This window comes from Felis catus, chromosome A3 (assembly GCF_018350175.1).
Source record: "Felis catus isolate Fca126 chromosome A3, F.catus_Fca126_mat1.0, whole genome shotgun sequence".
Taxonomy (NCBI): domain Eukaryota; kingdom Metazoa; phylum Chordata; class Mammalia; order Carnivora; family Felidae; genus Felis; species Felis catus.
The window spans coordinates 127500953-127520037 of NC_058370.1; the positions used below are offsets into that span (position 1 = coordinate 127500953).

General features: G+C 40.0%; 1 long non-coding RNA gene across 6 annotated transcripts in view; it reads left to right on the forward strand.

The window, feature by feature from the left end:
* Positions 1 to 19085, forward strand: part of LOC109498383 — a 403201-nt gene that overhangs the window by 352379 nt on the left and 31737 nt on the right. For 5 of the 6 annotated variants that reach the window (XR_006595960.1, XR_006595957.1, XR_006595956.1 and 2 more), the window contains 2 exons: positions 1377 to 1584; positions 2936 to 3026. This is a non-coding gene — a long non-coding RNA (uncharacterized LOC109498383). The remainder of the gene's footprint in view (positions 1 to 1376; positions 1585 to 2935; positions 3027 to 19085) is intronic. The other variant, XR_006595961.1, reaches the window with a different exon arrangement.

Here is a 19085-nt window from a genome sequence, read left to right on the forward strand (position 1 = left end):
TTAACTAAAAGACAGAAAAAAAGAACCTCAGTATTTCAGATTTTCTGGAAGGGTGGTTAATGAATGGTACCGTTAAAGAAAAGTCTAGATTACCCTGTTCTCCATCCATGCCATATCCTCTCAGCTGTGACTTTAGTTTCCATTTTCTTGTTCGATGTGCAGCTGCTTTTGCATTAGAAGTAGCTGCTGCCTTAACAGAAGCACCAGCTTCCTTCCAGATGTGAGTGTAAGATCTGTTCATGGTGCCATGACTTAGTTTGTTATTAGAAGCTCTTGTATTGGTAGGCCAAGGTCATGGGATGTGGAGGTCAGTATCCTTGTGCAAGAATACTAATGGTCTACTATACTAACATCCTTTTCCTTACTACTCTTAGCTATGATAATAATAATAAATAGTCACATTTTTAACAAATATTTACTGAGTATTTACTGTGTTCCTAGGACTGTTCAGAAGACATCAAATGTATTAATTTAATCTTCACAACAGCAGTATAAGACAGGCTCAGTTATTATTATTCCCATTGTATAGATGAAGAAAGCAAAGCCAGAAAAATTAACTTGCCCAAAGTTATAAGCTGGTATTGGGGCTATAGGATTCCAAAACCAGAAAGTCTGATCCCTAAGTGACTCTGAGATTGTTGATAAGGGCAGGACATAAAATCCATTCTCAGGTGTTAATAGAGAACAAGTATAAGAGCCTCCAACCTTCTGGGACAGAAGAATTTCCCCAAGTTAGGAAGCCAGATTTCCCAATTGAAAATGTATGATTCCCTATTAAATTTGTATTTCAGGTAAGCAACAAATAGCTTTTAGGAAAATTGTGTCTTATGCGTACTTGGGACATACTGATCCTAAAAAATAAAAATCGCTGTTTATCTGAAATTCAATTTTAACTGTGTGTTCTGTATTTTATCTACCTATCTATTTAGGCAACCCTACTCCCAACCCACGACTGCCACCCTGCTTTATGGATCTCCTTATTTAGATGTTCTTATAGCTGGACAGTGCTGACTATTCTTGCTAGAGTCAGAAAATTTCTGTGAGATCTTTATCAGTCATGATGGGCAAGGCCAACTAAATTAAACCCTCTGGGGTTTCTTTACAGGCCTTCATAATGAAAGCTTGGGATTTCCCAATACCTTCTCTAAGTAAGCTCCCCAAAAGATGGCTTACTGGTGTTTACCCTCAAGCAATGAAATACCCTAAAGCTGGTGGTTTGGATAAAGTTCTCTCAGCTCCTTTTCCCATATGCTTTTTTCCATAAAATGGGATTAATCATAAGCAAGAGTTGCACCACAGCGAGACTCTTTTCCTGTTCATGAGCTAGCAATGTTTAGAACCCAACTCAAGCCCACCTCTCTCTTCCTTCTCTCTAGGAGTTGCTGTGAACTACTAGAATATGAGGGTCTTGGCCTCTGGCCATGAAGCTGAGGACTGTTGGTCCTGTCCTTTGGAAACAGCCATTTGGAACTAGCCTCTCCAAAGCCAACTTGTTGCTATGTGTGAAATTTTCCAGGAAGTGAGCCACTTCATGCTTTTAACCCCCAAGGAAGTTGATAGGTTTTGCATTCCACTCCCCGAAAGGTAAATTACCCACGGCCTTTCCCACCCAGAGTCCTAACATGTGGGGTGTGAACAAAGATTTATGCCATTCCTACCACGTGAATAGGAATTTGGTTGAGCAAAGCTGGCCTTTTACTCTGCACTTTTAGCCAAAGGCCGCCTAGCGTACCTGCAACAGGCGTGTTGTCAGAATCCAGGACTGGCTTAGAAAGACGAAGGGAAGTGAAGACTCAAAAGGTCCTTATTGTGCGGAAGAGCTAGCCTGATGGTTGACTTTGGAGCCAGGTGATAGCAATTAGGGACAGATCATTCCCAACTCTGTTCTAGTAGAGCAATTGGCAGAAAGGGGGGCATCCAACCTGGCATGCTCCTGGGGTGATTTTGCTCTGGTGATGTGGCAGAGTCGGAGCCAGGGTGGTGAGAGCTCTTATAATAATACAGGATCCAAGGTGTAGGTAAATGGAGGTACCAACATCTGTATGTTTAGAGACTCCATCCAGAAACTTTTTTTTCTTCTTTCTGAAAGAAAACGGCTATGAAATTGCAGAAGCAGAATATTAGTTTTCTGTCACATCTACAACCTTTCCAAGTTAGCTAATTAAATTATACCTTCCAACAGAGAACGCAAACACAATTTCAGGTTCTAATCTCTCAGTAATCAAGCATTCTATTATCAATGTCCTCTTCCTTTTTCTGGGCTTAATTGCTCATTGTACTCCATGTGGCATTGATTAGCAGTAGGAAGAGTGTGTTCTGTTTTGTTGGCTTGCGGGCAAAGTGGCTATAAAAAGGCTTTGAATCTGAAAGCAAGCTCTATCCAGCTGTGATATGGTGAGTGGGGGGTCTGTCTGAGGAAGCAGATACGGCCAGCTTGTTTCATTTGAAGTAACAGCATAAAGCTGCATACTGGCCCATGAAGCAACAATTCTTGGTCAAACATGATCGCAAATCAACTGGGAGCTTTTAACAACAATGATTTGTGTAGAACTTTACAGTTTACAATACACTTTTTTGCAAATAGTATTTTGGTTAGTCTGGACAATAAATCCGTGTGTTAAACATTTTAATAAGATTTTACATATGAAAAGTCCGAAGTTTAACAAGACTAAGTAATTTGTGTCAGATCACATAACTAGTGTGTTGAAGATGGTATTTGGATACAGACGTTACAATTTCAAATTCTGTCCTCTTTCCATTATATTACACAATCTCCCAGCAACTATGAGTCAATTGAGTGTAATTTACCAAACCCTGACTGGTCCAATACCATGTTCCATAAACCAAGCTATGCACTAAGAGAAAAAAAAAAATACCGGTAGAGGCAGACAACTTGAACAAAGGACATATTTGACTCTGCTGTGTTGTATTACAGATTCAAGATACTGAAGAGTCAAGAAGGAAAAAGGCACTCAGGAAGGAAAAACCTTCAAAGAGGAGGAGATATTTCAGTGGGCTTTTGACAGGTAAGACCAATTTTGACAATCATAAAAAGAGGAAGGGCATGGAGACAACATTCTGCAGAGGGATATGGTAAGAAAGAGTGCATTGGGGAAAAGTGAGTTAACATAACTGATATGATTGTAAAGTACAAGACAGAATGGCTGAAATGCAAACTTGGGCTCCATGTGAAGGAAATAACTTCACTGGGTAAGCAACAGAAAACTTGGATTTGTCCACAAATAGCACTGACACAAGTGGTTTTCAAGTTAACATTTTTTTCCCCTCTATGTAAGGAGAAGAGAGCCATCAAATACCAGTGCCAGTTATGACAGTAGGGGGACAGTGGGACGGTGCGCGTGGATGCAGCCTCTCTGACAGCAACGCTATTTGTACACATGGAATCTCAGCAGCGAGGGCACACTCACGTTGCCAAGTACCTAGCCATTACTTCCCATTCTGGGTAGATTTCCTTTCTGAGATGGGGACCAGATCATCTCCACAAGTCCCTCCAATTCCAAGGTTCCATTCTATATTTCCATACCCTGGGTCAGCTTTCAGGAAGGCGATAATTCATCCACTTGGCTTCTGGCTGCAGAATGACTGCATAGAGCCCTCTGAGTTGCACTGGGGGAAGAAAGGCATGGGGCAGATCTTTGTGTCTGCAAGGAAATCATTTGTCCTGAGATATCCCATTAATGATGGTTCCATTTGTACATGCACTATTTCAATGATATGCCTTCCTGAGCCACCTGTGCTCCTCTCTCTTTCAGTGACTTGCCAGGTGGATTGAAGAACACTTTCCTTTTTCATAATTTGGGGCAGATGGTCATGTGGTAGAGGTAGAGCCCTTCCCTAAGGAATGTGGTGGGGGCCTTCTCAGAACAAAGGAAGGCAACGTGGCCCAGTCAACTTCTATACACGTATGCATAGCTCTGACATGACTCTGTAACTTGGACTGTGTCCAGTCAGACTGTATGTGTCACCATACATGGGAGACAAAGCAGTAGAAATTGCATAAAGTGCTACACCTCATTGCGCTCAGGGTTCAACCTTTGGGTCTTAACCTGCTGAGCCTGTGCTAGCACGAATAAAGCTACTTCTTGGAAAGAAAGGCCTTGGTGTCCCATCCCTGTGTGCGAGAATCCTGCTACAGTCAAGCTAATGGAGAGCAGCATCCTTTTCCAACTTTCCTTGCCAGTTTCTTATTCCTATTCTCATTGCTCCCCTGGGGGACAGGTGAGATTTGGAAGCTTTGGTCTGCAAATCCCTACTTCAAATATCAGATGTCCCCAGGAGATGGCTGAGAGCTAGAAACCTAGGGCTTCCAGGCTGCTATAATCTTTCCCCCTGGCGAGGACAGACTCCACAATTTCTATCCTCTGCTAATGGCTCAATTATTAATTAAATATTTGTTTATTTCCCCTGTGCATCTGGCACTCTCTGAAGTATTGTGGGAGATCATGGACCATGAGAGAGAATACAATAGTGGTTAAATGCAGATGTTCTGGATCAGGACTATGTTTAAATGGTAATTCCCTGTGTGATCTGGGGAAGGATCTTCAACCTTGCTATAGCTCAGTTTCCTCATCTATAAAATGAAAGTTGTCAACATTGGTACCTTTTCATAGGGTTCTAATGACTATTAAATAAATAAGTGGCTCCAAAAAATATTTGTCACAGAATAAAAGCTTTATATATTTTAGGCACTGTTTATGATGATGATTATTATTATATAATTATATATTTACATGTATATTATATATACACACACATAGACATTTAATTATATAATATGTGCCTTTATAAAAGAACTAGCCATGAACACCAATAACTGGAATAAAATATGGCAAATGTTAATGTACATAAATGAAGTAATGTGAGAATTAAGATAGTTTGATGGCAGGAAACCAGAGAAGAGTTTACAAAGGAAAGTATACTTTGGAAAGTGTATTTTAATAAATGTCAGATGGATTTATGTTCTAGTTCCATTAATTTGAAAGTTCTGAGAACTCCTTATCTCCTATATCATGCTGTATTGTAGCATTATTCCCCTGGATAGTCAAGTTCTTTGAGGCATGTGACATTATTTGGGGACCCTGTTATTATAGAAATCAGGGAACTGCTGAATTCATTCTTTGTTATAGATGCAAGCGAGAGTATTTTAATTATTTCTATTATACATGTTCTACCAAAATATAAACACACCTCGAAGAGACCAGCATTTTTGCTTTCTTTCTGAAAGATGGTACATGTTTTTTAAAAAGGGTATTCATGGGGCGCCTGGGTGGCGCAGTCGGTTAAGCGTCCGACTTCAGCCAGGTCACGATCTCGCGGTCCGTGAGTTCGAGCCCCGCGTCAGGCTCTGGGCTGATGGCTCGGAGCCTGGAGCCTGTTTCCGATTCTGTGTCTCCCCCTCTCTCTGCCCCTCCCCCGTTCATGCTCTGTCTCTCTCTGTCCCAAAAATAAATAAAAAAACGTTGAAAAAAAATAAAAATAAAAAGGGTATTCATTATCTTTGTCATGCTTTTTACAAGTCTCTGGTATTAGTGCCTGTGTAGTAGCACAGAGACTTCATCCTAACGTACTGTGTCTTCCAAACTTCATCTCCACTATGGAAACTAAAAATTCAGACTGTACCAGTCTTAGCTCTTCTAAGTCCACAGTGTACTTATTGCTAAGCCCTAGGTAAAAACAAAACAAAACAAAACAAAATCATCTTCCTCTCCACCCTGCCTGCTGCCGCCGGGTGTAGACCTCCGAATGGCCACCCAGCCCACTTTTCATACTGGTGTTATTGTTACAGTAATGATTATCTGACTCTCAAATCCTTTAGAAATTCTCTCTCTTCTGGATAGTTCCAGAACTGCTTAGCATAGTACACAAGATCCTTTGTCACTGTAATTTTTCTCACCGGCTGCGTCTTCTCCCCTGGCAGGCTACACACTGTGTGTTCCAACTATATGTATGTTTTGTGTTTTCCAAAAGCACCACATGATATTTCAAACCACATTCGTGTAGAATATTGCTCCCTTATCTTCCTGGAAAGTTCCTCTTCTTTAATATACACTTCAACTATCATTTTATCAGTGTAAATTTTCTGAGGTGTCCTCAAGCATGTAGTTGCTATTATAACTCTCTAATATGTACTGCCCTGCTGCACTTAATGTCTTGTATGGCTTTAATTTGCATGTCTTTATTTACGAGGACAAGCATATTTAATAGGCTCATTCATCATTCTATCTGCACCTCAGATACTCAATAGTCATCAAGTGATTGTTGAATGAATGTAGTTAAAACATCACATACTGGGGCGCCTGGGTGGCTCAGTTGGTTAAATATCCAACTTTGGCTCAGGTCATGATCTCATGGTTTGTGAGTTCAAGCCCCGTGTTGGCCTCTGTGCTGACAGCTTGGAGCCTGTTTCAGATTCTGTGTCTCCCTCTCTCTCTCTGCCCCTCCTCTGCTTGCATTCTCTCTCTCTCTCTCTCTCTCTCTCTCAAAAATAAATAAACATTTTTAAAAAATCAATTAATTAATTAAGACATCACACATTATCATTTAGAGATAATACATAAAACAGTTTGGGTTCAAGATATAAAATTCCCCATATTTGGGACCTATAATGGATCCAAATGTTTCTTCTGCTTTTTAAAATAGCAATAAAATACAAGCAGATTTTTGTTGTATTTGGCTTCACTTTTTTTTTTACATTTTTATTATAAAAGAAAACCCAGATACATAAAACCACACAAATAAATGCATATTTTAGTGAATTATTATAAGATAAATACTCTTGTTCTCACCGGCCAGGTCAAAAAATAGAACTTTGTTGGGGCACCTGGGTGGCTCAGTCGGTTGAGCGTCCGACTTCGGCTCAGGTCATGGTCTTGTGGTTTGTGAGTTCGAGCCCCACGTCGGGCTCTGTGCTGACAGCTCAGAGCCTGGAGCCTGCTTCAGATTCTGTGTCACCCTCTCTCTCTGCCCCTCCCCCACTCATGCTCTGTCTCTCTCGCTCTCTGTCAAAAGTAAATAAACATTAAAAAAATTTTTTTAAAGAAATAGAACTTTGTCAACCATCTCAGAAGCCCCTCCATTGTTTCATCCAATCTCTCCTCTCTCCCTCCAGAATTAACCGGTAGTCTACCTTTAATGGTAACCACTATCTTGTCTTTGTTTATAGTTATATTCTACCAGGATACATTCTAAATACTATAATTTAATATTGTTCATTTTATCTATATGACGAAAAGGATTTTTCTTTACTCTTTAAAAGCTAGTAAGTTAATAGACTACACCCTGCTGTTGATTCTTCTTGGTTGATATTTTCAGGGTTATGGTGTAGTCTATGATAGTAAATATGGGAGAAAGAGAGTTTTACTTGTCCCTTTCCAATCTAAATTCCTTTTATTTCTTCTATCACCTTATTACACTGGATAAGACCTCAAGTATAATGTTAAATGAAAGAGACAACTGAATTCTTGCTTTGTTCGCATTCTTTAATAGAAAGTATTTGGTTTATCATTAATAAGGATGGTTTTAGCTGTAGGCTTCTATAAGTACCCTTTATCATGTTGAGAAAGATTGCTTCTGTTCCTATTTGTGTCAAGAGTGGATTTTGAAGTGTATCAAATATGGTTTTTTTTCTTTATCGAGATGATTACATACTTTTGGATCCGATGCTGGACATTGTGCATTTTATGCTCTTAGATTTTGAGAGTGTCTAGATTTTATTGTGTTACTTTAAAGAATATTAAAATTTGTTTTTGGCAAGCAGTTAATTTACTGAATGAGCAACTTCATCCTTTCAAAACTTGAGTTTAAGGTTTGTTAAGGTGGTCCATCCTAGACCTAGTTTATTTTTACTTCTAAGGTGTAATAAGATGTGATTCTCCCAGGGCCCATAATGAATACAGCATAGCCTTCTAGTCTGGTAAGTTGAAATTTGAACACCTGTGAGCCCTGTGTTAGCTATAGTTTTGCCCAGCTTACTGGTCACCAGTAGTTTCTCATTCTCTGATAGTTGTCTTTTATCTAGTCTCATGAGTCCAACCCTAAACAGAGTATTTAGCCAGAGACTCAAGGGAATCCCTGTAGTAGTTTCTGGGGCTTTTTCTCTGCATGTACTTTCCTCTTCAGTATTGGGCCCTAAAAATCACATCCACGCCTCAGTATTCACTGAAATCTGATCCTTGGATACTCAGCTCAGCAAAACTGGTCTTATATGCTTGGGGTTCTTCCCCATGTACCATGTAATTATCAATTCTGTACAGACCATCCACTGTATTTTCTTGTAAGAGCACTCCTCCAACTTCTAGAAACTGACTCCTCTGTATCATTCTCACACCCATCTGGTGCGACTTTGCCATCAAGACTTCTAAGTGGACCTTCAGCTTCTAGTCTAGGTATCATCAAATCAATTCTCCACGTGAATAACTGATCTAAAATATAAATACAAATATAACCATTTTGCTGTCCTCTATAAAAATCCTTCAGCTACTCCTTATTGCCTTAATGATAGAATATGCCACATGCAGAAAAGCCACCTACCTCTCAGCTTCTTCTACGTCTTACCACTTTCAGCCTTGCATTTTATACTGTGAAGCACTGGGCTACTTCTCTTTTCCTGTACACAGCAGGCTTTTTCACACTTTGTGTATTTCTCAAGCTGTTTCTTCTGCCTGGTGCACTCTAGTCCCTCCTCTTTACCTGGCTAACATACTTTAAAATTCAGCACAGACATTATCTCTTCCAGGAACATTCTCTGGACCCTGAGCCCGGGTAAGTGATCTTCCTTAGTGCTACTACCATGCCCTATGGTTACCTCTATGTCTGCGATCAGGACATTCTCTTTTATAGTAACTGTTACTTGGTAGTAATTTTCCCCTGGAATATGTAATCTTGCCAAGAGCTGTTTTGTAAATATAAAGCCTATTGCAGTGTCTGATCCATGCTGTGTTCTCAGTAGTGTTTATGAAAGCACCTATCAGAAGCAATGTCCTCTTCTGTATCATGAGACATATATGTGTCTATGAACATTGGAAGTGTAAGAAAACTAAGGATCAGTACGTACAACCCTCTTATTTCATGAATGGGAAATTTGAGACACATAATAAATCCTGGACTGGAACCAGAATATCTTGGTTCCTAGTCTGGTAATATTTCCAGGAATATCATTCTGGGTAATGATAGGAAGTTACAAAAATATTTTCCTCTTGCATTATTTACTTTAAAATTTTTAACCAGGTTCTGTTACGCCTTCACAGTAAACATCACAGCGATCTTTGGATTTTATTTGTGCATTCCTGAAATTACATTCACTCGTATTGGTAACATTCTACGTTATTCTGTATTTTTTAAATTTTCCCCATTATGATTTTGTCCTGAAACTATTGCCTTGATCTTTGGCCAAACCAATAAAGTGTTGGCTTTTCCTAATATAATGTCCTTTTTGGCAAAGGGGAATGGCTTATGTATCCTGCATCTCTTACAAATGTTGAGGAGACTGTCAACAAACATATTTATGCTGTCTTTCCAGGAGAGATGCTGAGTCTCAACAAGAATGTTTCTGTGTATATTTTTTGAGAAATCAATTATCATCATGGGTTGATCTACACTAGTAGTTAGAGTTGAGAGGATCTAGTCAGAGAAAACAGAATCCTAAGAAAATAAATAAATAAATAAATAAATAAATAAATAAAAATGTCTTTCCACTCAGTGTGTTAAGTAGGGAATTTCAGCTTTGACTTGACTGCTACGGAACGATAGGCAAAAGCACTGTTGAAAGGTTTTGAAAAGCCATCTGAGGAAATGGTACTTCTAAACAAGTCTGAGCTCTTCTAAACTCTGTGTGCCAGCAGACCAGCTGTTAACAAAGCAGTATATCTGAACTTCATTAATTTAACTTCTGATAAAACCACCCCCAGTGAGTTAGGACTCAACATTTTATCCTCTGGTTTTATTGAGGCTTTGATATCAGGAATGGGTATACAAAAGAATCTTCCACCAGCTACTACCAAGTGACTATAAATAGTTTGTAGAACTTGAACTTCTCTGGTAAACTGGTAGGTGATGCTTTTAAACTGAATGTAATTCAAATAATATTGACACCTTCTTGTTTTGGAATCACTGGTTTCGGGCACCAACAACCAAATCTAACTTCCTAAGCAAATGGCATAGACTGTGAAGTTATGGTGGGGATGCCTCGACTATATCAGAGGCAGAAACCAGTGCCTGTTTGGAGGGCTGTAAGCAAAACAGTAGCCATGGTATCACAGCGGTCAACAAGTCTAATCAGGACACACTTCCTGAGGGAGAAATACATTCTGATATTTTTCGTGGATTTGGGACATGTACTCAGAGTCCAGACTTCCAGGATAGAATGTTTCATTGTCTGACTTTAAACTCTACACCTGTCCCCAGTGTCCAAGGCAGAAAGGAGAAGAAACAGTTGGCCCTCAGGCTTACATAATCAAATGTTGGAACATAGATCCAACTTCCACTGAGATACCACATGAGAAGGGGGGTGTGAATTGGAGAGAGCTGTTGAGAAGGAGAAGTGGGTATTGAGCTGTCAAAATATGACAAGTACTGGGGTGCCTGGGTGGCTTAGTTGGTTTACCATCTGACTTTGGCTCAGGTCATGATCTCACGGTTCATGTGTTCGAGCCCTACATCAGGCTCTGGGCTGACATCTCGGAGCCTGGAACCTGCTTCGGATTCTGTCTGTCTGTCTGTCTCTCTCTCTCTCAAAAAATAAATTAAAAAAAATAAAAAGAAGCATTAAAAAATATGACAAGTGCTCACTTCTACCTGCTGGTAAGAGAAAAAAGAAAACATTCTTGGTCTCATAGAGCTCACAGTACTATGGGAATTACAAACAAAACAAAACATCAATAAAATACACACACACACACACACACACACACACACAAACCACAAACAAAAACAATTGACGGGAGAAGGTCTCAAATGAAGTGAGAGATGTACTGGGTGCAGGAGAAGGGGTCCTAACACTGTCAATGAGAACCGCGTTGTTTATCTCCCATCCTGACTTGCAAGAGTCTGAAGGGGGGCAGTGGTACGTCAGCTGTGGTACTCGTTACCACTGCTTCCCTGTATTGTCCTCATCTCTTTCTAGTTTCTCTGTTGACTACCCTTGGTCCGTGTGCGTACAATGTATAATCACATGTAGAGTGGAAGCAAAAATAAAAGCTGCCATTTGTTGAACACACGCTGCTCGCAAGGCCTGGAGGTGCAGGAGAATTCTAAGGCAAATGTTATTGTTCCTATTTGAGCAAAGACTCTGGATGTTGAGTGCGGTTTTCAGTGCTAGTGAAAGTCAAAGCCTGGATTCTAACATATTGACTCCAAGACCCAAATTCTTAAGTGGGAGAACCCCGTGCTGTAAAATACCAGATATGGAAATACATAGTGAATATTTTCTGACACTTATTACAGAAATAGGAAAATCCTAAAGGAATGCCAGTAAAGGACCCAGATAAAGAATGAATGTAGCCAAGGTTATGGTAACACAGTTGTGGCTTCTGAGACATTTCTGCAATAGCGATGACTGGGATTTAAAAGCCGGGACTAGAATTGAGAAGATAGGGACCCTGAGTCTGGCGTCGTTGTTTTTCGTCTGTGTGACCATAGAGAAGTCACTTAAAACTACTTGAACATTTGGTTCTCATCTATAATATAAAAAACATAATATTTCTCTCCCAGAGGTTGTTGGAAAACTTAAAGACGACACACGTGAAATGGTTTTATTAACTTTGGGTGTTACGGAAATGCGCTGAAGTTTACTACCTTCATTACACTACAGGGAGTACTAATGGGTATAATAAATCTTCCAAGTGTGTTTCTTCCTGTTTTTCACAGTTTAGAACTGTGATTGTTTATTTCAGTGACTTGGCAAAAAGAAAATAATTCTCCTTGAAATATAGGAATCATCTCACAGCTCCACTTCAGGGCAGCTGGGGTTTTCTCTCCAGGCTGTGAAGTTCTGCACCATTTCTTCTGTATTTCACTGCTGACTTGGACAGCAGGCCTACTTTGCAGTGGGAGTTAACGAGTGCCTCTCCCAGAGAAGCATTTACTGGAAGGGGAATCACGTCTCTCACATTTACTCTCCCTGGTAATCTTTTCAGTTAGCTTTGTCTCAACATTTGTGGAAGGTTCTGGGTGCTCTGGGACTATTTCCATTCGCACTTTTGGAAAGATGATTTAAATGCTCTATTTTCAAAACTCCAGTTACTGTAAGATTTCTCCGTAGGGACAGTACCTTAGTGAGAAAGAGTTCTGTGATTCATGTGCTTGCACCGTGGATTCACGGAGCTATGAAGCTATAAACCATCTTGAGAACAAGAGGATAAAGGTCTGTTCACCAAGAAACGTAGCCTAAAAATCAAGAATTGGGTTCGCTCTGTCTCTTTCTGTCGCTGTCTCTCTCTATCTTTGTCTCTCTCAATATGTCTCCTTCCTTCCCTCCTTGCATCCTTTTTTCCCTTCCTTCCTCTTGAGAGTTAGGTATAAATATGTTCATTTTGAGACATGTCCAAACTCACTTCAAGATTTTAGGGGTTAGGGCTCAGGTTTCTTACCATTCTCGAGGGCCTCCAATCCCCTCACCATGTCTCCTCAGCCATATGTCCTCAGTCCTATAGAGAGAGGTACTAAAGCAGAAGACCAAGTACCTCAACCCTTGCCAGAGATGAAAATTATGTACTTACTGCTGAGAATCACCCCAGCAGGCAATTGGGAAGGATAGTGGCTTTACAACAATGAAAGAGAAAGTTTTGATGAACACTGTGTGAGCTCAGTTCCAGCTCCAGAACTTACTAGTTGTTTGACTTGGAGATCATTAACTTCCGTGAGCCGTAAATTTTTTATCTTTAAAGGGGAGGAAGTGACAATAACTGTCAGAGATTTTGTGAGCATAAAACAATGACAATGAATTGGATAGTTAATAGACAAATAGGGTAGGAATGAGTGTTTGAACTTAACTTCCTGAACTAGTAGGCACTGCTGCCCCTATCTCTGACCAGAAACAGAATTACCTGTTTACAGGATACTTTTTGTGACCTTTCTCTACTTCACACCTCATTGCAAGTGTTGACAATGAATTCTCCAACCCTGGTATGAGATGGTCACAGTCAATAGCTGCCTATTTCCTCAGCTCCCAGGAGAAGGCTTTCATGAATGTGTGTAAAAATAATGGTCTTTTCTTGATTCTTTTGGGCACATGTCAACAGACTGGACCATGCTGCTTGTATCTTCTTGTTGTATTTTAGCACCACGTGGACATATCAGTCAGCTTACATATTAAAGGGGCATATTGTACCAATGATTTAATATTGTTAATAAAAGGGGATAATCTCTCAGCAGTTTCTTTGAATCTCCCCTACATGACTCTTATTCAGATAATTTCTTTCATCTTGAAGGCAGTTTTACAAATATTAATTAACAAGTGAAATTTAGAAATAATAATACTGTGGAAGGAGAAACATTTTTCCTTCCTTCCTCCTTTTCTTCTTTCCTTCCTTCCTTCCTTCTTTCCTTTCCTCTTCCCTCCTTCCCTCCTTCCTTTCCTTCTTCCTTCCTTCATCTATGGATGTAGCTAAAACTCCAGTTAGAGGTTTTGGCCATTTGATGGAACTAAAGTAGAAAATAATGAAGTTTGGCCCACCAAAAGGAAGATGTTGCTTAAACACCTTAGGTTTTCAGGTGGGACTCTTGATGGAGTTAAGATGCAAGGAGTTAGGAATTTACTTTAGTTTAGGAATTTACTTGTAGTTAAGTAAACCATCCCCCATAAAAAATAAAGTCCAGCATTAAAGCTCATTTGTTGATTAGATCAAGGTGAGCTACTCCTACCCCAATAGCCTGTGAGAAGCAAGAACAAATCCTTTCTAGAGAACAATAATATTATTGAGAGCTTTAAATTATTTCTATATGTTTCATATATAAAATGAAATGTCCAGCATATAATAAAAAAGTTAACTGGGCATGCAGAAGGATAAAAATTCATCAAAAATCAAGGCGAAAAACATATAATGGTCAGCAGACAACAGACATTCCAGATATTTGAGCTATCGGAAAATAAATTTAATAACACTAAAATGTATATTAATATATTAAAAAATAGATGTCAAATTAAGAATTTCAGCAGATAACTAGGAAATATTTTTAAAAAATAAAAATACAATAATTGTCATATTTGATAGAAAAAAACCAATAGCGCAGTATGTAAACCGAAGAGACATACACAGAAATAAATATCAAGTTGAATCTAACAAAAATTCTTGGAAAATAGACAGAAAAGCTTAAAAGCAATCAAGGGTAGGCATATAGTGGGGGTGGGGGTAATGTCACCCTCAAAGAAACAACATTAAGGTTTGTAAATAACTTTGCAGTAGAAATAATGAAAACCAGAAGGCAACATAAGGAATCTTCAAAGTGCTGATAGAAAATAGTTGCCAATGTAGAATTGTGTGGCCTTCAAAAAGGAAGTTAAATAAAGACTTTTTAATTTTTTTTTCAACGTTTATTTATTTTTGGGACAGAGAGAGACAGAGCATGAATGGGGGAGGGGCAGAGAGAGAGGGAGACACAGAATCGGAAACAGGCTCCAGGCTCTGAGCCGTCAGCCCAGAGCCCGACGCGCGGCTGGACGCGGGGCTCGAACTCACGGACCGCGAGATCGTGACCTGGCTGAAGTCGGACGCTTAACCGACTGCGCCACCCAGGCGCCCCAAATAAAGACTTTTTAGACAGAGGCTCACGTTGGAGTCATCAGCAGCAGACACGCACTGGAGGAAATATTAACAGGTGTCCTGGCACACACACAAAAATGCCGCTGAGTGGAAGTATCAACGATGGACAAAGAAATGAAGGCAACGAAAAGGTATCTGTGTGGTAAGTCTAACTAAATATTGACGATAATATCATACGGAATTTAAAATAGAAAGTATTAAAATAGTCAGATTGAAAAAAAAAGGTAGGGGCACCTGGGTGTCTCAGTCGGTTGAGCGTCCAACTACGGCTCAGGTCACGATCTCACGGTCCACGAGCTCGAGCCCCACGTCGGGCTCTGTGCTGACAGCTGGGGGCCTGGAGCCTGCTTTGGTTTCTGTGACTTCTTCTCTTCTCTGCCACTCCCCATCTCATGCTCTGTCTCTCTCTGTTTCATAAATAAACATTAAAAAAAATTTCTAAAAATCATTATTTCAAAAATAATAAATAGGGGTGCCTGGGTGGCGCAGTCCGTTAAGCATCTGACTTCAGCCAGGTCACGATCTCGCAGTCCGTGAGTTCGAGCCCCGCGTCGGGCTCTGGGCTGATGGCTCAGAGCCTGGAGCCTGTTTCCGATTCTGTGTCTCCCTCTCTGCCCCTTCCCCGTTCATGCTCTGTCTTTCTCTGTCCCCAAAAAAATAAATAAACGTTGAAAAAAAAATTTTTTTTAAATAAAAAAAAAACAAAAATAATAAATAAATTTCAATGACATACTGTGGTAAAACTTTAAAATGTCAAAACCAGGGGCGCCTGGGTGGCTCAGTCGGTTAAGCATCCGACTTCAGCCCGGGTCACGATCTCACGGTCCGTGAGTTCGAGCCCCGCGTCGGGCTCTGGGCTGATGGCTCAGGGCCTGGAACCTGCTTCCGATTCCGTGTCTCCCTCTCTCTCTGCCCCTCCCCCGTTCATGCTCTGTCTCTCTCTGTCTCAAAAATAAATAAAAACGTTAAAAATTTTTTTTTTAAAAAATAAAATGTCAAAACCAAAGAGAACACCTACTTTAAAAAGCCAGAACATAAAGATAGATCACCTCCAAAGAAATATCAATTAAACTGACACATGGCTAATTAATCAAGAATAACAATAGAAGTCAGAAAATGGAGGAAGAATACTTTAAAAGAGCTGAGAGAATATATTTCCAGCCGAGGATTATGTATCCAACAAATAATCTTTCAAGAACAGAAAGAAGTAAGATAAAGACCTTATTACATAAGGAAAGACGAGATAGTACCTCACCAGCAGAATTTCATAAAAAGCATTTCTAAAGGATATACTATGGAAGTAGAAAAACTATCCCAGAAGGAAATTCTGAGATGCAAGGAGTGTGAGCAAAGAAATTGGTAAATAGATGGGTTAACTTACTGAATGTTGTCGTTTTTAATAAAGATAACAATATTAATATTAATGTATAGTAATATTGGCTACACCATAGAAGTAAAATGGCACAATTTAAATTTTGGGGAGAGTGCAGTGAAAAGTCCTGACTTTCTTATACTGCTCAGCATCAGTGGGAGATATGTGACCCTCATTAATTTCAGGCTTTTAAAAATACGCACAGTAAAATCACATGACGATTCCATAAATTCTAAATTGGAGGGAGAAGAATAAAAGAAATGACAAATAAAAATAATTTTTTTAATGCATGAAAGGAGACAAATGAGATCTAGATCCAACAAAGGGACAAAAATGACAGAGCGAGATTTTGAAATAAGTCCAAATATACCGATCACCATAAATTTAAATGGGTTAAACTGACAAGTTAAAATAAATTGCTGGGTCAGATTTAAAACAGAAACCAGTCTAGGTATACACTGTTTTAGGAGACACACATTGGATTTTTCGGTGTCTAAGTCATGCTACTAACCTGGGCTCCCTTTAGTTCACTTGGAGGAAACTGGCTCAACACAGGGGATGCCCCTGGTGGAATGAGATACAGTGAAGAAAGCAGAGAAAGGAAAAGATCCTCAAGGAAGTTTCTTTTGCAGCGATGTGCATCCAGTTGGCCTTCTGACCTCATTTAAAACTATTTCCACCACAGTGGTCTCACACAGCTCATCCATCGCACCCCATCCCTAATGTCCAGACTTCATAAAATGCTGCAAGGGAACCTTTAATCTTTTCAAATATCTGAACTCAGACCCCACGAATATGCAATGCAGAATGGACTCGGTTACAGTAGGATGTTTCCATGGCTTTCAAAAGGTGCTTCTAGCTTATCAGTTGGTCCACGTCCATAGGTGAATTCAAAAGTGAGTCCTTTGTGAAGGATTACCAGGTATGTGGGCTATATAGGGAGCAGGAAAAGAGGGGGTGTCTCTTAGGCTGTGCCATAAAGGTTTAAACTGCGTGAGGAAAAAGAGAATTCTAATTTTTTTTTAAGTGATGAAACCACTCTCTACTAGGTGATAAAATAGAAAGGTACTCATCCATGAAATAGAAATAGCTGACGTCTGCAGCTTCTGACATTTCACTTGTGTTTCTGGAGAGAAATGTTTGTTACCCCAAAACACCGATGAGGAGATGGGCCTGGCACTTTTAGATTTGGAGGGTAACTTACCCTCCTCACAGATACCTCCAGTGAGACAAAACTTGTTCTCCACACTTCTTCCTCAGGCCAGAATTTACCCCCCACCCTTCAGTGGGTGGAAAAAAAAAACAGAAGAGAAACAACCATTCATCTGATATCTTCATCTCTCCAGAAATGTATTTTCTTCCTCGTGTCAGAACCTACTTGCCAGCTTCCAAATATAGGGGTCAATAAGGAAATAACCTTAGAATTTCTCAGAAAGGATGAAGAGTCAGTCTGATGCATTTAGTATGAAGGTAAGCACAGAGTCAAATCTTCCTAAGCGACTCTAACCTAGACTGTTGCAGGTTCTACTTGGTCCTGGGCACCAGGCTCTTCCTCCCAGCTTTCCCTAATCCCCACACCATATTCAGTCAAAATCATGTATCAGTTCAGCCTCACGGTCTAATACATAGCACCAAATCCATATAATCTCTCCTGTTCTTGACCTTGATCATATATCTGGCAATGGGGCTACTACTTTTTTCAAGATCCACCTTGTGCCATATATGGTGAGTGGCCCCAGTCTTCTTGATGGGCCCATGTTTTTCTCGATCATAGTATAGCTTATACTAGAGACTCCATTATCTTTGTTAGTCTTCCTCAAACCAGGGATTTGATCTCTGGAATTGAAATGCTAATTCACAGGCTGAGATCCTTCTGCCTGCAGACAGATCTAGGTCTTGCCACATGTCCAAGTATCACTGCGAGTAAGTTTCTCTCATTTCTCCACGTGACCTCTGAGTTTGACTGTTACCCTGAATCCACCAGCAACATCTGGAGACATTGAGTCCAGATGAGGTTCATTAGTTATTACTCCATATAGGACTGGATTGGGATCCCCTCTACCACCAAAATCCGGGGGCAGCTCTTGATCCAAATCCCAGGTCCTCCTTTTCTCTTTCACACTGCAATTAACTGCTTAACGATCCCTATATATAAAACTCAGGTTGGTTATCCTTATCCCGATTCATAGGGTTATGTCTATTTCAGTATGATTTTTATTGCTGTCAAGCCAATAATTGATTACATTTTCAACCAAAGTTACATCTACTTTGGTCATAATGAGATTTTGATTTTGAAAAATACATGCAGAATCTACTTATTTTCAGGTAAATATTTGCTGAACATCATTTTGGCATTATGAGAGAGGCTATGTTTTTGGCCTGAATTTTGCTCTTAGTTACATTAGACACTCCTGAGATACCTTTAACCTAAAGAATTTTACTTCACAGAAGATTCCCAAAAATATATGTCACATGGGCAGAAACGATTTTATGCTGTTTGGTTTTGTTAAACAAAATGAGATATCGATATAAAAGTTCTGCTCCGGTGATTTTAAGACAGTGAATTGAGATCGGGGTTTTGATGTAAACAGAAAGGAGATTGATTTTTGCCCAAGATGTCTGCAATATGGTTATTAGGAATAAATTAAACACCTAAGGAAATGTGTTCCCAACCTCCATCTGCTAATTCTCATTAGGAGTCGGGCAGAATTACGCAGAGGACTGTCACAGAGGAGGCTGCACAATCTACTCAGCTCCCCTTTGCTCCACATCCACTCCATGGCAGGCATTGCAAGGAGCAGACTGGCCTGCAGGGGGAGCACGACAAGGTCCTGGAGGAATAAGAGCTTTGCTTTCAGCACAGGGTTCTAGTGCTTCTTTTGCTGCCGCCTCCTTCCCGCTCTCCTACCTCCTGAGCCTGAGCTCTATTATCCCCT